General features: G+C 33.3%; 10 non-coding genes across 10 annotated transcripts; all 10 read right to left on the bottom strand.

The window, feature by feature from the left end:
* Positions 1-1,246: 1,246 nt before the first annotated feature.
* On the bottom strand, positions 1,247-1,332 carry TRNAR-UCU (transfer RNA arginine (anticodon UCU)). Its single transcript is given in 2 exon segments — positions 1,247-1,282; positions 1,296-1,332. It is a non-coding gene; the product is annotated as a tRNA-Arg (tRNA).
* A 1,465-nt stretch (positions 1,333-2,797) lies between these two features.
* TRNAR-UCU (transfer RNA arginine (anticodon UCU)) lies at positions 2,798-2,883 on the bottom strand. The gene is given in 2 exon segments: positions 2,798-2,833; positions 2,847-2,883. It is a non-coding gene; the product is annotated as a tRNA-Arg (tRNA).
* A 621-nt stretch (positions 2,884-3,504) lies between these two features.
* On the bottom strand, positions 3,505-3,590 carry TRNAR-UCU (transfer RNA arginine (anticodon UCU)). The gene is given in 2 exon segments: positions 3,505-3,540; positions 3,554-3,590. It is a non-coding gene; the product is annotated as a tRNA-Arg (tRNA).
* A 1,484-nt stretch (positions 3,591-5,074) lies between these two features.
* TRNAR-UCU (transfer RNA arginine (anticodon UCU)) lies at positions 5,075-5,160 on the bottom strand. The gene is given in 2 exon segments: positions 5,075-5,110; positions 5,124-5,160. It is a non-coding gene; the product is annotated as a tRNA-Arg (tRNA).
* Positions 5,161-6,643: 1,483 nt separating this feature from the next.
* On the bottom strand, positions 6,644-6,729 carry TRNAR-UCU (transfer RNA arginine (anticodon UCU)). The gene is given in 2 exon segments: positions 6,644-6,679; positions 6,693-6,729. It is a non-coding gene; the product is annotated as a tRNA-Arg (tRNA).
* Positions 6,730-8,192: 1,463 nt separating this feature from the next.
* TRNAR-UCU (transfer RNA arginine (anticodon UCU)) lies at positions 8,193-8,278 on the bottom strand. Its single transcript is given in 2 exon segments — positions 8,193-8,228; positions 8,242-8,278. It is a non-coding gene; the product is annotated as a tRNA-Arg (tRNA).
* Positions 8,279-9,762: 1,484 nt separating this feature from the next.
* Positions 9,763-9,848, bottom strand: TRNAR-UCU (transfer RNA arginine (anticodon UCU)). The gene is given in 2 exon segments: positions 9,763-9,798; positions 9,812-9,848. It is a non-coding gene; the product is annotated as a tRNA-Arg (tRNA).
* A 1,463-nt stretch (positions 9,849-11,311) lies between these two features.
* On the bottom strand, positions 11,312-11,397 carry TRNAR-UCU (transfer RNA arginine (anticodon UCU)). The gene is given in 2 exon segments: positions 11,312-11,347; positions 11,361-11,397. It is a non-coding gene; the product is annotated as a tRNA-Arg (tRNA).
* Positions 11,398-13,134: 1,737 nt separating this feature from the next.
* Positions 13,135-13,220, bottom strand: TRNAR-UCU (transfer RNA arginine (anticodon UCU)). Its single transcript is given in 2 exon segments — positions 13,135-13,170; positions 13,184-13,220. It is a non-coding gene; the product is annotated as a tRNA-Arg (tRNA).
* A 1,463-nt stretch (positions 13,221-14,683) lies between these two features.
* On the bottom strand, positions 14,684-14,769 carry TRNAR-UCU (transfer RNA arginine (anticodon UCU)). Its single transcript is given in 2 exon segments — positions 14,684-14,719; positions 14,733-14,769. It is a non-coding gene; the product is annotated as a tRNA-Arg (tRNA).
* Positions 14,770-16,092: the final 1,323 nt, after the last annotated feature.

Below are 16,092 nucleotides of genomic sequence, written 5' to 3'. Positions count from 1 at the left end.
CAGGAGTTAATTTTAAATTATTAACAGAGTTCCCTGTTGGTAAAGTGTGGGACAGTAATGTATGCAAGACTACAAAAGGGGTTCCTTTGGTTGGTTTCTAACTCTCAAGCTTTGATCTTTTTTACTTTCTACATCTTCAATGCAGTAGCCACTGAGCCTCAGAAACTTAATCCGAGAAAAATGGCTTGGAACATCAGTTTCGTTGCACGCTAATGGGACACTGGTTTGGGAAGGATATTAGTCAAAACAAAGGAAATAATTTTAGCTATATGATAAGACTATCAGAGAACATTTGTTTTAGTCCAAATTAATGCTGGTAAATTTTCTGGAGTGCTCCTGTAGATATCCTGACTTTAGCAGTCAGCTATGCTTTTCTTTAGAAGTTTTTCCTTTCCTCATTTTTTCCTTTTACAGTTTTTCTAAAAATATCTAGGACTGTACATTAATGGCCAAAAGTTTTCAGACTGATACGAAATTTGGCTTTCACAAAGTTTACTGCTTCAGATTTTATAGTGGTAATTTGTGTTAACTCTAGATTATTATGAAAAGAGATCAGATGATTTGTCCAAAATTATAAACTAATTTCTTACCATAAAAATAAACTTAATCACAAAAAACTTATTTCCGCTGAATTTCAGATCTCCAAAAATTACCTACTTACATGAATTCAGTGATCTCGTTAGCGAAGCAGAAAGTGTTTATGAGGACAAGGCAGCTGATATCACTCTGTTCTCATCTTTAAACTTGTTTTGCCACTTTTTAGCCAAAGAATGTCCACGTTTTGCATAATGACCTAAAATTCATAACAAAAAAACATATCATCAATCTATGGATGGACTGGAGTATGATTGTGCCAAATTTGCATTTTGTTAAGTTATAGTTGAAAAATAAGCCAAAAATATCTAGAAACCCCAAATCCAGACAGTAGAAATCGTAAAGAAATATCTTATAAACACATAAAAAACAACTTTTAAAAAGGTTCAAATTAAAAAAAGAATTTGGGACTACTGAAAACAGGACATAGAACACCAAACACTAGACCAAAAATATGCAATAATGAATTGTGCCCTATCTGCTATCCTTTGGGTCAATGAGCCTTCAGTATCTGCTCTTTCTACATTCTTTGACAAGTTCAAACCTAAATACGACTTCTAATTTTCTCAAAACATTAATACTTTTTTTTTCCTTTTTCATATTTCCAACAACAACTGAGACAAAGTATAAATGTCACACAAACTTCAAAATACGACTCTGGTGGGACTCGAACCCACAACCTTTGAATCACATCAGTTCCCTAGAAGTCCAATGCGCTATCCATTGCGCCACAGAGCCACAAGTCTTTTACTTGAAGTAGGTGTTTTGTCAAATCTAGACACTCAACATTTTCCTGATGACTGGTAACAGAAAGATTTCTTTTCTTTTTGCAATTTTACTTTTGTTTTCCTATTTGTAAAGTTAAAACTGATCAGAAAGAAAAAGCATATAATGTAAAAGAGAAAGATCTATTTCATAATAAAACTCATTACATGCACTTTTTTAGTCTTATATGCCAGGAGTTAATTTTAAATTACTAACAGAGTTCCCTGTTGGTAAAGTGTGGGACAGTAATGTATGCAAGACTACAAAAGGGGTTCCTTTGGTTGGTTTCTAACTCTCAAGCTTTGATCTTTTTTACTTTCTACATCTTCAATGCAGTAGCCACTGAGCCTCAGAAACGTAATCCGAGAAAAATGGCTTGGAACATCAGTTTCGTTGCACGCTAATGGGACACTGGTTTGGGAAGGATATTGGTCAAAACAAAGGAAATAATTTTAGCCATATGATAAGACTATCAGAGAACATTTGTTTTAGTCCAAATTAATGCTGGTAAATTTTCTGGAGTGCTCCTGTAGATATCCTGACTTTAGCAGTCAGCTATGCTTTTCTTTAGAAGTTTTTCCTTTCCTCATTTTTTCCTTTTACAGTTTTTCTAAAAATATCTAGGACTGTACATTAATGGCCAAAAGTTTTCAGACTGATACAAAATTTGGCTTTCACAAAGTTTACTGCTTCAGATTTTATAGTGGTAATTTGTGTTAAGTCTAGATTATTATGAAAAGAGATCAGATGATTTGTCCAAAATTATAAACTAATTTCTTACCATAAAAATAAACTTAATCACAAAAAACTAATTTCCGCTGAATTTCAGCTCTCCAAAAATTACCTACTTACATGAATTCAGTGATCTTGTTAGCGAAGCAGAAAGTGTTTATGAGGACAAGGCAGCTGATATCACTCTGTTCTCATCTTTAAACTTGTTTTGCCACTTTTTAGCCAAAGAATGTCCACGTTTTGCATAATGACCTAAAATTCATAACAAAAAAACATATCATCAATCTATGGATGGACTGGAGTATGCTTGTGCCAAATTTGCATTTTGTTAAGTTATAGTTGAAAAATAAGCCAAAAATATCTAGAAACCCCAAATCCAGACAGTAGAGATCGTAAAGAAATATCTTATAAACACATAAAAAATCAACTTTTAAAAAGGTTCAAATTAAAAAAAGAACTTGGGACTACTGAAAACAGGACATAGAACACCAAACACTAGACCAAAAATATGCAATAATGAATTGTGCCCTATCTGCTATCCTTTGGGTCAATGAGCCTTCAGTATCTGCTCTTTCTACATTCTTTGACAAGTTCAAACCTAAATACGACTTCTAATTTTCTCTAAACATTAATACTTTTTTTTTCCTTTTTCATATTTCCAACAACAACTGAGACAAAGTATAAATGTCACACAAACTTCAAAATACGACTCTGGTGGGACTCGAACCCACAACCTTTGAATCACATCAGTTCCCTAGAAGTCCAATGCGCTATCCATTGCGCCACAGAGCCACAAGTCTTTTACTTGAAGTAGGTGTTTTGTCAAATCTAGACACTCAACATTTTCCTGATGGCTGGTAACAGAAAGATTTCTTTTCTTTTTGCAATTTTACTTTTGTTTTCCTATTTGTAAAGTTAAAACTGATCAGAAAGAAAAAGCATATAATGTAAAAGAGAAAGATCTATTTCATAATAAAACTCATTACATGCACTTTTTTAGTCTTATATGCCAGGAGTTAATTTTAAATTATTAACAGAGTTCCCTGTTGGTAAAGTGTGGGACAGTAATGTATGCAAGACTACAAAAGGGGTTCTTTTGGTTGGTTTCTAACTCTCAAGCTTTGATCTTTTTTACTTTCTACATCTTCAATGCAGTAGCCACTGAGCCTCAGAAACTTAATCCGAGAAAAATGGCTTGGAACATCAGTTTCGTTGCACGCTAATGGGACAATGGTTTGGGAAGGATATTAGTCAAAACATTTCTACATTCTTTGACAAGTTCAAACCTAAATACGACTTCTAATTTTCTCTAAACATTAATATGAAGCCCAGATCTGATACCTTAACTTTTCCTTTTTCATATTTCCAACAACAACTGAGACAAAGTAGAAATGTCACACAAACTTCAAAATACGACTCTGGTGGGACTCGAACCCACAACCTTTGAATCACATCAGTTCCCTAGAAGTCCAATGCGCTATCCATTGCGCCACAGAGCCACAAGTCTTTTACTTGAAGTAGGTGTTTTGTCAAATCTAGACACTCAACATTTTCTTGATGACTGGTGACAGAAAGATTTCTTTTCTCTTTGCAATTTTACTTTTGTTTTCCTATTTGTAAAGTTAAAACTGATCAGAAAGAAAAAGCATATAATGTTAAAGAGAAAGATCTATTTCATAATAAAACTCATTACATGCACTTTTTTAGTCTTATATGCCAGGAGTTAATTTTAAATTACTAACAGAGTTCCCTGTTGGTAAAGTGTGGGACAGTAATGTATGCAAGACTACAAAAGGGGTTCCTTTGGTTGGTTTCTAACTCTCAAGCTTTGATCTTTTTTACTTTCTACATCTTCAATGCAGTAGCCACTGAGCCTCAGAAACTTAATCCGAGAAAAATGGCTTGGAACATCAGTTTCGTTGCACGCTAATGGGACACTGGTTTGGGAAGGATATTAGTCAAAACAAAGGAAATAATTTTAGCCATATGATAAGACTATCAGAGAACATTTGTTTTAGTCCAAATTAATGCTGGTAAATTTTCTGGAGTGCTCCTGTAGATATCCTGACTTTAGCAGTCAGCTATGCTTTAATTTAGAAGTTTTTCCTTTCCTCATTTTTTCCTTTTACAGTTTTTCTAAAAATATCTAGGACTGTACATTAATGGCCAAAAGTTTTCAGACTGATACAAAATTTGGCTTTCACAAAGTTTACTGCTTCAGATTTTATAGTGGTAATTTGTGTTAACTCTAGATTATTATGAAAAGAGATCAGATGATTTGTCCAAAATTATAAACTAATTTCTTACCATAAAAATAAACTTAATCACAAAAAACTAATTTCCGCTGAATTTCAGCTCTCCAAAAATTACCTACTTACATGAATTCAGTGATCTCGTTAGCGAAGCAGAAAGTGTTTATGAGGACAAGGCAGCTGATATCACTCTGTTCTCATCTTTAAACTTGTTTTGCCACTTTTTAGCCAAAGAATGTCCACGTTTTGCATAATGACCTAAAATTCATAACAAAAAAACATATCATCAATCTATGGATGGACTGGAGTATGCTTGTGCCAAATTTGCATTTTGTTAAGTTATAGTTGAAAAATAAGCCAAAAATATCTAGAAACCCCAAATCCAGACAGTAGAGATCGTAAAGAAATATCTTATAAACACATACAAAATCAACTTTTAAAAAGGTTCAAATTAAAAAAAGAACTTGGGACTACTGAAAACAGGACATAGAACACCAAACACTAGACCAAAAATATGCAATAATGAATTGTGCCCTATCTGCTATCCTTTGGGTCGATGAGCCTTCAGTATCTGCTCTTTCTACGTTCTTTGACAAGTTCAAACCTAAATACGACTTCTAATTTTCTCTAAACATTAATATGAAGCCCAGATCTGATACCTTAACTTTTCCTTTTTCATATTTCCAACAACAACTGAGACAAAGTATAAATGTCACACAAACTTCAAAATACGACTCTGGTGGGACTCGAACCCACAACCTTTGAATCACATCAGTTCCCTAGAAGTCCAATGCGCTATCCATTGCGCCACAGAGCCCAAGTCTTTTACTTGAAGTAGGTGTTTTGTCAAATCTAGACACTCAACATTTTCCTGATGACTGGTAACAGAAAGATTTCTTTTCTCTTTGCAATTTTACTTTTGTTTTCCTATTTGTAAAGTTAAAACTGATCAGAAAGAAAAAGCATATAATGTAAAAGAGAAAGATCTATTTCATAATAAAACTCATTACATGCACTTTTTTAGTCTTATATGCCAGGAGTTAATTTTAAATTATTAACAGAGTTCCCTGTTGGTAAAGTGTGGGACAGTAATGTATGCAAGACTACAAAAGGGGTTCCTTTGGTTGGTTTCTAACTGTCAAGCTTTGATCTTTTTTACTTTCTACATCTTCAATGCAGTAGCCACTGAGCCTCAGAAACTTAATCCGAGAAAAATGGCTTGGAACATCAGTTTCGTTGCACGCTAATGGGACACTGGTTTGGGAAGGATATTAGTCAAAACAAAGGAAATAATTTTAGCTATATGATAAGACTATCAGAGAACATTTGTTTTAGTCCAAATTAATGCTGGTAAATTTTCTGGAGTGCTCCTGTAGATATCCTGACTTTAGCAGTCAGCTATGCTTTTCTTTAGAAGTTTTTCCTTTCCTCATTTTTTCCTTTTACAGTTTTTCTAAAAATATCTAGGACTGTACATTAATGGCCAAAAGTTTTCAGACTGATACAAAATTTGGCTTTCACAAAGTTTACTGCTTCAGATTTTATAGTGGTAATTTGTGTTAACTCTAGATTATTATGAAAAGAGATCAGATGATTTGTCCAAAATTATAAACTAATTTCTTACCATAAAAATAAACTTAATCACAAAAAACTAATTTCCGCTGAATTTCAGCTCTCCAAAAATTACCTACTTACATGAATTCAGTGATCTCGTTAGCGAAGCAGAAAGTGTTTATGAGGACAAGGCAGCTGATATCACTCTGTTCTCATCTTTAAACTTGTTTTGCCACTTTTTAGCCAAAGAATGTCCACGTTTTGCATAATGACCTAAAATTCATAACAAAAAAACATATCATCAATCTATGGATGGACTGGAGTATGCTTGTGCCAAATTTGCATTTTGTTAAGTTATAGTTGAAAAATAAGCCAAAAATATCTAGAAACCCCAAATCCAGACAGTAGAGATCGTAAAGAAATATCTTATAAACACATACAAAATCAACTTTTAAAAAGGTTCAAATTAAAAAAAGAACTTGGGACTACTGAAAACAGGACATAGAACACCAAACACTAGACCAAAAATATGCAATAATGAATTGTGCCCTATCTGCTATCCTTTGGGTCGATGAGCCTTCAGTATCTGCTCTTTCTACGTTCTTTGACAAGTTCAAACCTAAATACGACTTCTAATTTTCTCTAAACATTAATATGAAGCCCAGATCTGATACCTTAACTTTTCCTTTTTCATATTTCCAACAACAACTGAGACAAAGTATAAATGTCACACAAACTTCAAAATACGACTCTGGTGGGACTCGAACCCACAACCTTTGAATCACATCAGTTCCCTAGAAGTCCAATGCGCTATCCATTGCGCCACAGAGCCCAAGTCTTTTACTTGAAGTAGGTGTTTTGTCAAATCTAGACACTCAACATTTTCCTGATGACTGGTAACAGAAAGATTTCTTTTCTCTTTGCAATTTTACTTTTGTTTTCCTATTTGTAAAGTTAAAACTGATCAGAAAGAAAAAGCATATAATGTAAAAGAGAAAGATCTATTTCATAATAAAACTCATTACATGCACTTTTTTAGTCTTATATGCCAGGAGTTAATTTTAAATTATTAACAGAGTTCCCTGTTGGTAAAGTGTGGGACAGTAATGTATGCAAGACTACAAAAGGGGTTCCTTTGGTTGGTTTCTAACTCTCAAGCTTTGATCTTTTTTACTTTCTACATCTTCAATGCAGTAGCCACTGAGCCTCAGAAACTTAATCCGAGAAAAATGGCTTGGAACATCAGTTTCGTTGCACGCTAATGGGACACTGGTTTGGGAAGGATATTAGTCAAAACAAAGGAAATAATTTTAGCTATATGATAAGACTATCAGAGAACATTTGTTTTAGTCCAAATTAATGCTGGTAAATTTTCTGGAGTGCTCCTGTAGATATCCTGACTTTAGCAGTCAGCTATGCTTTTCTTTAGAAGTTTTTCCTTTCCTCATTTTTTCCTTTTACAGTTTTTCTAAAAATATCTAGGACTGTACATTAATGGCCAAAAGTTTTCAGACTGATACAAAATTTGGCTTTCACAAAGTTTACTGCTTCAGATTTTATAGTGGTAATTTGTGTTAACTCTAGATTATTATGAAAAGAGATCAGATGATTTGTCCAAAATTATAAACTAATTTCTTACCATAAAAATAAACTTAATCACAAAAAACTAATTTCCGCTGAATTTCAGCTCTCCAAAAATTACCTACTTACATGAATTCAGTGATCTCGTTAGCGAAGCAGAAAGTGTTTATGAGGACAAGGCAGCTGATATCACTCTGTTCTCATCTTTAAACTTGTTTTGCCACTTTTTAGCCAAAGAATGTCCACGTTTTACATAATGACCTAAAATTCATAACAAAAAAACATATCATCAATCTATGGATGGACTGGAGTATGATTGTGCCAAATTTGCATTTTGTTAAGTTATAGTTGAAAAATAAGCCAAAAATATCTAGAAACCCCAAATCCAGACAGTAGAAATCGTAAAGAAATATCTTATAAACACATAAAAAACAACTTTTAAAAAGGTTCAAATTAAAAAAAGAATTTGGGACTACTGAAAACAGGACATAGAACACCAAACACTAGACCAAAAATATGCAATAATGAATTGTGCCCTATCTGCTATCCTTTGGGTCAATGAGCCTTCAGTATCTGCTCTTTCTACATTCTTTGACAAGTTCAAACCTAAATACGACTTCTAATTTTCTCAAAACATTAATACTTTTTTTTTCCTTTTTCATATTTCCAACAACAACTGAGACAAAGTATAAATGTCACACAAACTTCAAAATACGACTCTGGTGGGACTCGAACCCACAACCTTTGAATCACATCAGTTCCCTAGAAGTCCAATGCGCTATCCATTGCGCCACAGAGCCACAAGTCTTTTACTTGAAGTAGGTGTTTTGTCAAATCTAGACACTCAACATTTTCCTGATGACTGGTAACAGAAAGATTTCTTTTCTCTTTGCAATTTTACTTTTGTTTTCCTATTTGTAAAGTTAAAACTGATCAGAAAGAAAAAGCATATAATGTAAAAGAGAAAGATCTATTTCATAATAAAACTCATTACATGCACTTTTTTAGTCTTATATGCCAGGAGTTAATTTTAAATTACTAACAGAGTTCCCTGTTGGTAAAGTGTGGGACAGTAATGTATGCAAGACTACAAAAGGGGTTCCTTTGGTTGGTTTCTAACTCTCAAGCTTTGATCTTTTTTACTTTCTACATCTTCAATGCAGTAGCCACTGAGCCTCAGAAACTTAATCCGAGAAAAATGGCTTGGAACATCAGTTTCGTTGCACGCTAATGGGACACTGGTTTGGGAAGGATATTAGTCAAAACAAAGGAAATAATTTTAGCTATATGATAAGACTATCAGAGAACATTTGTTTTAGTCCAAATTAATGCTGGTAAATTTTCTGGAGTGCTCCTGTAGATATCCTGACTTTAGCAGTCAGCTATGCTTTTCTTTAGAAGTTTTTCCTTTCCTCATTTTTTCCTTTTACAGTTTTTCTAAAAATATCTAGGACTGTACATTAATGGCCAAAAGTTTTCAGACTGATACAAAATTTGGCTTTCACAAAGTTTACTGCTTCAGATTTTATAGTGGTAATTTGTGTTAACTCTAGATTATTATGAAAAGAGATCAGATGATTTGTCCAAAATTATAAACTAATTTCTTACCATAAAAATAAACTTAATCACAAAAAACTAATTTCCGCTGAATTTCAGCTCTCCAAAAATTACCTACTTACATGAATTCAGTGATCTCGTTAGCGAAGCAGAAAGTGTTTATGAGGACAAGGCAGCTGATATCACTCTGTTCTCATCTTTAAACTTGTTTTGCCACTTTTTAGCCAAAGAATGTCCACGTTTTGCATAATGACCTAAAATTCATAACAAAAAATCATATCATCAATCTATGGATGGACTGGAGTATGCTTGTGCCAAATTTGCATTTTGTTAAGTTATAGTTGAAAAATAAGCCAAAAATATCTAGAAACCCCAAATCCAGACAGTAGAGATCGTAAAGAAATATCTTATAAACACATACAAAATCAACTTTTAAAAAGGTTCAAATTAAAAAAAGAACTTGGGACTACTGAAAACAGGACATAGAACACCAAACACTAGACCAAAAATATGCAATAATGAATTGTGCCCTATCTGCTATCCTTTGGGTCGATGAGCCTTCAGTATCTGCTCTTTCTACGTTCTTTGACAAGTTCAAACCTAAATACGACTTCTAATTTTCTCTAAACATTAATATGAAGCCCAGATCTGATACCTTAACTTTTCCTTTTTCATATTTCCAACAACAACTGAGACAAAGTATAAATGTCACACAAACTTCAAAATACGACTCTGGTGGGACTCGAACCCACAACCTTTGAATCACATCAGTTCCCTAGAAGTCCAATGCGCTATCCATTGCGCCACAGAGCCCAAGTCTTTTACTTGAAGTAGGTGTTTTGTCAAATCTAGACACTCAACATTTTCCTGATGACTGGTAACAGAAAGATTTCTTTTCTCTTTGCAATTTTACTTTTGTTTTCCTATTTGTAAAGTTAAAACTGATCAGAAAGAAAAAGCATATAATGTAAAAGAGAAAGATCTATTTCATAATAAAACTCATTACATGCACTTTTTTAGTCTTATATGCCAGGAGTTAATTTTAAATTATTAACAGAGTTCCCTGTTGGTAAAGTGTGGGACAGTAATGTATGCAAGACTACAAAAGGGGTTCCTTTGGTTGGTTTCTAACTGTCAAGCTTTGATCTTTTTTACTTTCTACATCTTCAATGCAGTAGCCACTGAGCCTCAGAAACTTAATCCGAGAAAAATGGCTTGGAACATCAGTTTCGTTGCACGCTAATGGGACACTGGTTTGGGAAGGATATTAGTCAAAACAAAGGAAATAATTTTAGCTATATGATAAGACTATCAGAGAACATTTGTTTTAGTCCAAATTAATGCTGGTAAATTTTCTGGAGTGCTCCTGTAGATATCCTGACTTTAGCAGTCAGCTATGCTTTTCTTTAGAAGTTTTTCCTTTCCTCATTTTTTCCTTTTACAGTTTTTCTAAAAATATCTAGGACTGTACATTAATGGCCAAAAGTTTTCAGACTGATACGAAATTTGGCTTTCACAAAGTTTACTGCTTCAGATTTTATAGTGGTAATTTGTGTTAACTCTAGATTATTATGAAAAGAGATCAGATGATTTGTCCAAAATTATAAACTAATTTCTTACCATAAAAATAAACTTAATCACAAAAAACTAATTTCCGCTGAATTTCAGCTCTCCAAAAATTACCTACTTACATGAATTCAGTGATCTCGTTAGCGAAGCAGAAAGTGTTTATGAGGACAAGGCAGCTGATATCACTCTGTTCTCATCTTTAAACTTGTTTTGCCACTTTTTAGCCAAAGAATGTCCACGTTTTACATAATGACCTAAAATTCATAACAAAAAAACATATCATCAATCTATGGATGGACTGGAGTATGATTGTGCCAAATTTGCATTTTGTTAAGTTATAGTTGAAAAATAAGCCAAAAATATCTAGAAACCCCAAATCCAGACAGTAGAAATCGTAAAGAAATATCTTATAAACACATAAAAAACAACTTTTAAAAAGGTTCAAATTAAAAAAAGAATTTGGGACTACTGAAAACAGGACATAGAACACCAAACACTAGACCAAAAATATGCAATAATGAATTGTGCCCTATCTGCTATCCTTTGGGTCAATGAGCCTTCAGTATCTGCTCTTTCTACATTCTTTGACAAGTTCAAACCTAAATACGACTTCTAATTTTCTCAAAACATTAATACTTTTTTTTTCCTTTTTCATATTTCCAACAACAACTGAGACAAAGTATAAATGTCACACAAACTTCAAAATACGACTCTGGTGGGACTCGAACCCACAACCTTTGAATCACATCAGTTCCCTAGAAGTCCAATGCGCTATCCATTGCGCCACAGAGCCACAAGTCTTTTACTTGAAGTAGGTGTTTTGTCAAATCTAGACACTCAACATTTTCCTGATGACTGGTAACAGAAAGATTTCTTTTCTTTTTGCAATTTTACTTTTGTTTTCCTATTTGTAAAGTTAAAACTGATCAGAAAGAAAAAGCATATAATGTAAAAGAGAAAGATCTATTTCATAATAAAACTCATTACATGCACTTTTTTAGTCTTATATGCCAGGAGTTAATTTTAAATTACTAACAGAGTTCCCTGTTGGTAAAGTGTGGGACAGTAATGTATGCAAGACTACAAAAGGGGTTCCTTTGGTTGGTTTCTAACTCTCAAGCTTTGATCTTTTTTACTTTCTACATCTTCAATGCAGTAGCCACTGAGCCTCAGAAACTATTTGTAAAGTTAAAACTGATCAGAAAGAAAAAGCATATAATGTAAAAGAGAAAGATCTATTTAATAATAAAACTCATTACATGCACTTTTTTAGTCTTATATGCCAGGAGTTAATTTTAAATTACTAACAGAGTTCCCTGTTGGTAAAGTGTGGGACAGTAATGTATGCAAGACTACAAAAGGGGTTCCTTTGGTTGGTTTCTAACTCTCAAGCTTTGATCTTTTTTACTTTCTACATCTTCAATGCAGTAGCCACTGAGCCTCAGAAACTTAATCCGAGAAAAATGGCTTGGAACATCAGTTTCGTTGCACGCTAATGGGACACTGGTTTGGGAAGGATATTAGTCAAAACAAAGGAAATAATTTTAGCCATATGATAAGACTATCAGAGAACATTTGTTTTAGTCCAAATTAATGCTGGTAAATTTTCTGGAGTGCTCCTGTAGATATCCTGACTTTAGCAGTCAGCTATGCTTTTCTTTAGAAGTTTTTCCTTTCCTCATTTTTTCCTTTTACAGTTTTTCTAAAAATATCTAGGACTGTACATTAATGGCCAAAAGTTTTCAGACTGATACAAAATTTGGCTTTCACAAAGTTTACTGCTTCAGATTTTATAGTGGTAATTTGTGTTAACTCTAGATTATTATGAAAAGAGATCAGATGATTTGTCCAAAATTGTAAACTAATTTCTTACCATAAAAATAAACTTAATCACAAAAAACTAATTTCCGCTGAATTTCAGCTCTCCAAAAATTACCTACTTACATGAATTCAGTGATCTCGTTAGCGAAGCAGAAAGTGTTTATGAGGACAAGGCAGCTGATATCACTCTGTTCTCATCTTTAAACTTGTTTTGCCACTTTTTAGCCAAAGAATGTCCACGTTTTGCATAATGACCTAAAATTCATAACAAAAAAACATATCATCAATCTATGGATGGACTGGAGTATGATTGTGCCAAATTTGCATTTTGTTAAGTTATAGTTGAAAAATAAGCCAAAAATATCTAGAAACCCCAAATCCAGACAGTAGAAATCGTAAAGAAATATCTTATAAACACATAAAAAAACAACGTTTAAAAAGGTTCAAATTAAAAAAAGAATTTGGGACTACTGAAAACAGGACATAGAACACCAAACACTAGACCAAAAATATGCAATAATGAATTGTGCCCTATCTGCTATCCTTTGGGTCAATGAGCCTTCAGTATCTGCTCTTTCTACATTCTTTGACAAGTTCAAACCTAAATACGACTTCTAATTTTCTCTAAACATTAATACTTTTTTTTTCCTTTTTCATATTTCCAACAACAACTGAGACAAAGTATAAATGTCACACAAACTTCAAAATACGACTCTGGTGGGACTCGAACCCACAACCTTTGAATCACATCAGTTCCCTAGAAGTCCAATGCGCTATCCATTGCGCCACAGAGCCACAAGTCTTTTACTTGAAGTAGGTGTTTTGTCAAATCTAGACACTCAACATTTTCCTGATGACTGGTAACAGAAAGATTTCTTTTCTTTTTGCAATTTTACTTTTGTTTTCCTATTTGTAAAGTTAAAACTGATCAGAAAGAAAAAGCATATAATGTAAAAGAGAAAGATCTATTTCATAATAAAACTCATTACATGCACTTTTTTAGTCTTATATGCCAGGAGTTAATTTTAAATTACTAACAGAGTTCCCTGTTGGTAAAGTGTGGGACAGTAATGTATGCAAGACTACAAAAGGGGTTCCTTTGGTTGGTTTCTAACTCTCAAGCTTTGATCTTTTTTACTTTCTACATCTTCAATGCAGTAGCCACTGAGCCTCAGAAACGTAATCCGAGAAAAATGGCTTGGAACATCAGTTTCGTTGCACGCTAATGGGACACTGGTTTGGGAAGGATATTAGTCAAAACAAAGGAAATAATTTTAGCCATATGATAAGACTATCAGAGAACATTTGTTTTAGTCCAAATTAATGCTGGTAAATTTTCTGGAGTGCTCCTGTAGATATCCTGACTTTAGCAGTCAGCTATGCTTTTCTTTAGAAGTTTTTCCTTTCCTCATTTTTTCCTTTTACAGTTTTTCTAAAAATATCTAGGACTGTACATTAATGGCCAAAAGTTTTCAGACTGATACAAAATTTGGCTTTCACAAAGTTTACTGCTTCAGATTTTATAGTGGTAATTTGTGTTAAGTCTAGATTATTATGAAAAGAGATCAGATGATTTGTCCAAAATTATAAACTAATTTCTTACCATAAAAATAAACTTAATCACAAAAAACTAATTTCCGCTGAATTTCAGCTCTCCAAAAATTACCTACTTACATGAATTCAGTGATCTCGTTAGCGAAGCAGAAAGTGTTTATGAGGACAAGGCAGCTGATATCACTCTGTTCTCATCTTTAAACTTGTTTTGCCACTTTTTAGCCAAAGAATGTCCACGTTTTGCATAATGACCTAAAATTCATAAAAAAAAAACATCATCAATCTATGGATGGACTGGAGTATGCTTGTGCCAAATTTGCATTTTGTTAAATTATAGTTGAAAAATAAGCCAAAAATATCTAGAAACCCAAAATCCAGACAGTAGAGATCATAAAGAAATATCTTATAAACACATACAAAAACAACTTTTAAAAAGGTTCAAATTAAAAAAAGAACTTGGGACTACTGAAAACAGGACATAGAACACCAAACACTAGACCAAAAATATGCAATAATGAATTGTGCCCTATCTGCTATCCTTTGGGTCAATGAGCCTTCAGTATCTGCTCTTTCTACATTCTTTGACAAGTTCAAACCTAAATACGAATTCTAATTTTCTCTAAACATTAATACTTTTTTTTTCCTTTTTCATATTTCGAACAACAACTGAGACAAAGTATAAATGTCACACAAACTTCAAAATACGACTCTGGTGGGACTCGAACCCACAACCTTTGAATCACATCAGTTCCCTAGAAGTCCAATGCGCTATCCATTGCGCCACAGAGCCACAAGTCTTTTACTTGAAGTAGGTGTTTTGTCAAATCTAGACACTCAACATTTTCTTGATGACTGGTAACAGAAAGATTACTTTTCTTTTTGCAATTTTACTCTTGTTTTCCTATTTGTAAAGTTAAAACTGATCAGAAAGAAAAAGCATATAATGTAAAAGAGAAAGATCTATTTCATAATAAAACTCATTACATGCACTTTTTTAGTCTTATATGCCAGGCGTTAATTTTAAATTACTAACAGAGTTCCCTGTTGGTAAAGTGTGGGACAGTAATGTATGCAAGACTACAAAAGGGGTTCCTTTGGTTGGTTTCTAACTCTCAAGCTTTGATCTTTTTTACTTTCTACATCTTCAATGCAGTAGCCACTGAGCCTCAGAAACTTAATCCGAGAAAAATGGCTTGGAACATCAGTTTCGTTGCACGCTAATGGGACACTGGTTTGGGAAGGATATTAGTCAAAACAAAGGAAATAATTTTAGCCATATGATAAGACTATCAGAGAACATTTGTTTTAGTCCAAATTAATGCTGGTAAATTTTCTGGAGTGCTCCTGTAGATATCCTGACTTTAGCAGTCAGCTATGCTTTTCTTTAGAAGTTTATCCTTTCCTCATTTTTTCCTATTACAGTTTTTCGAAAAATATCTAGGACTGTACATTAATGGCCAAAAGTTTTCAGACTGATACAAAATTTGGCTTTCACAAAGTTTACTGCTTCAGATTTTATAGTGGTAATTTGTGTTAACTCTAGATTATTATGAAAAGAGATCAGATGATTTGTCCAAAATTATAAACTAATTTCTTACCATAAAAATAAACTTAATCACAAAAAACTAATTTCCGCTGAATTTCAGCTCTCCAAAAATTACCTACTTACATGAATTCAGTGATCTTGTTAGCGAAGCAGAAAGTGTTTATGAGGACAAGGCAGCTGATATCACTCTGTTCTCATCTTTAAACTTGTTTTGCCTCTTTTTAGCCAAAGAATGTCCACGTTTTGCATAATGACCTAAAATTCATAACAAAAAAACATATCATCAATCTATGGATGGACTGGAGTATGCTTGTGCCACATTTGCATTTTGTTAAGTTATAGTTGAAAAATAAGCCAAAAATATCTAGAAACCCCAAATCCAGACAGTAGAGATCGTAAATAAATATCTTATAAACACATAAAAAATCAACTTTTAAAAAGGTTCAAATTAAAAAAAGAACTTGGGACTACTGAAAACAGGACATAGAACACCAAACACTAGACCAAAAATATGCAATAATGAATTGTGCCCTATCTGCTATCCTTTGGGTCAATGAGCCTTCAGTA

This window comes from Ranitomeya imitator, chromosome 1, assembly GCF_032444005.1.
Source record: "Ranitomeya imitator isolate aRanImi1 chromosome 1, aRanImi1.pri, whole genome shotgun sequence".
Taxonomy (NCBI): Eukaryota; Metazoa; Chordata; class Amphibia; order Anura; family Dendrobatidae; genus Ranitomeya; species Ranitomeya imitator.
The sequence above is the reverse complement of the archived record's forward strand: the minus strand, read 5'-3'. Positions and strand labels throughout refer to the sequence as shown.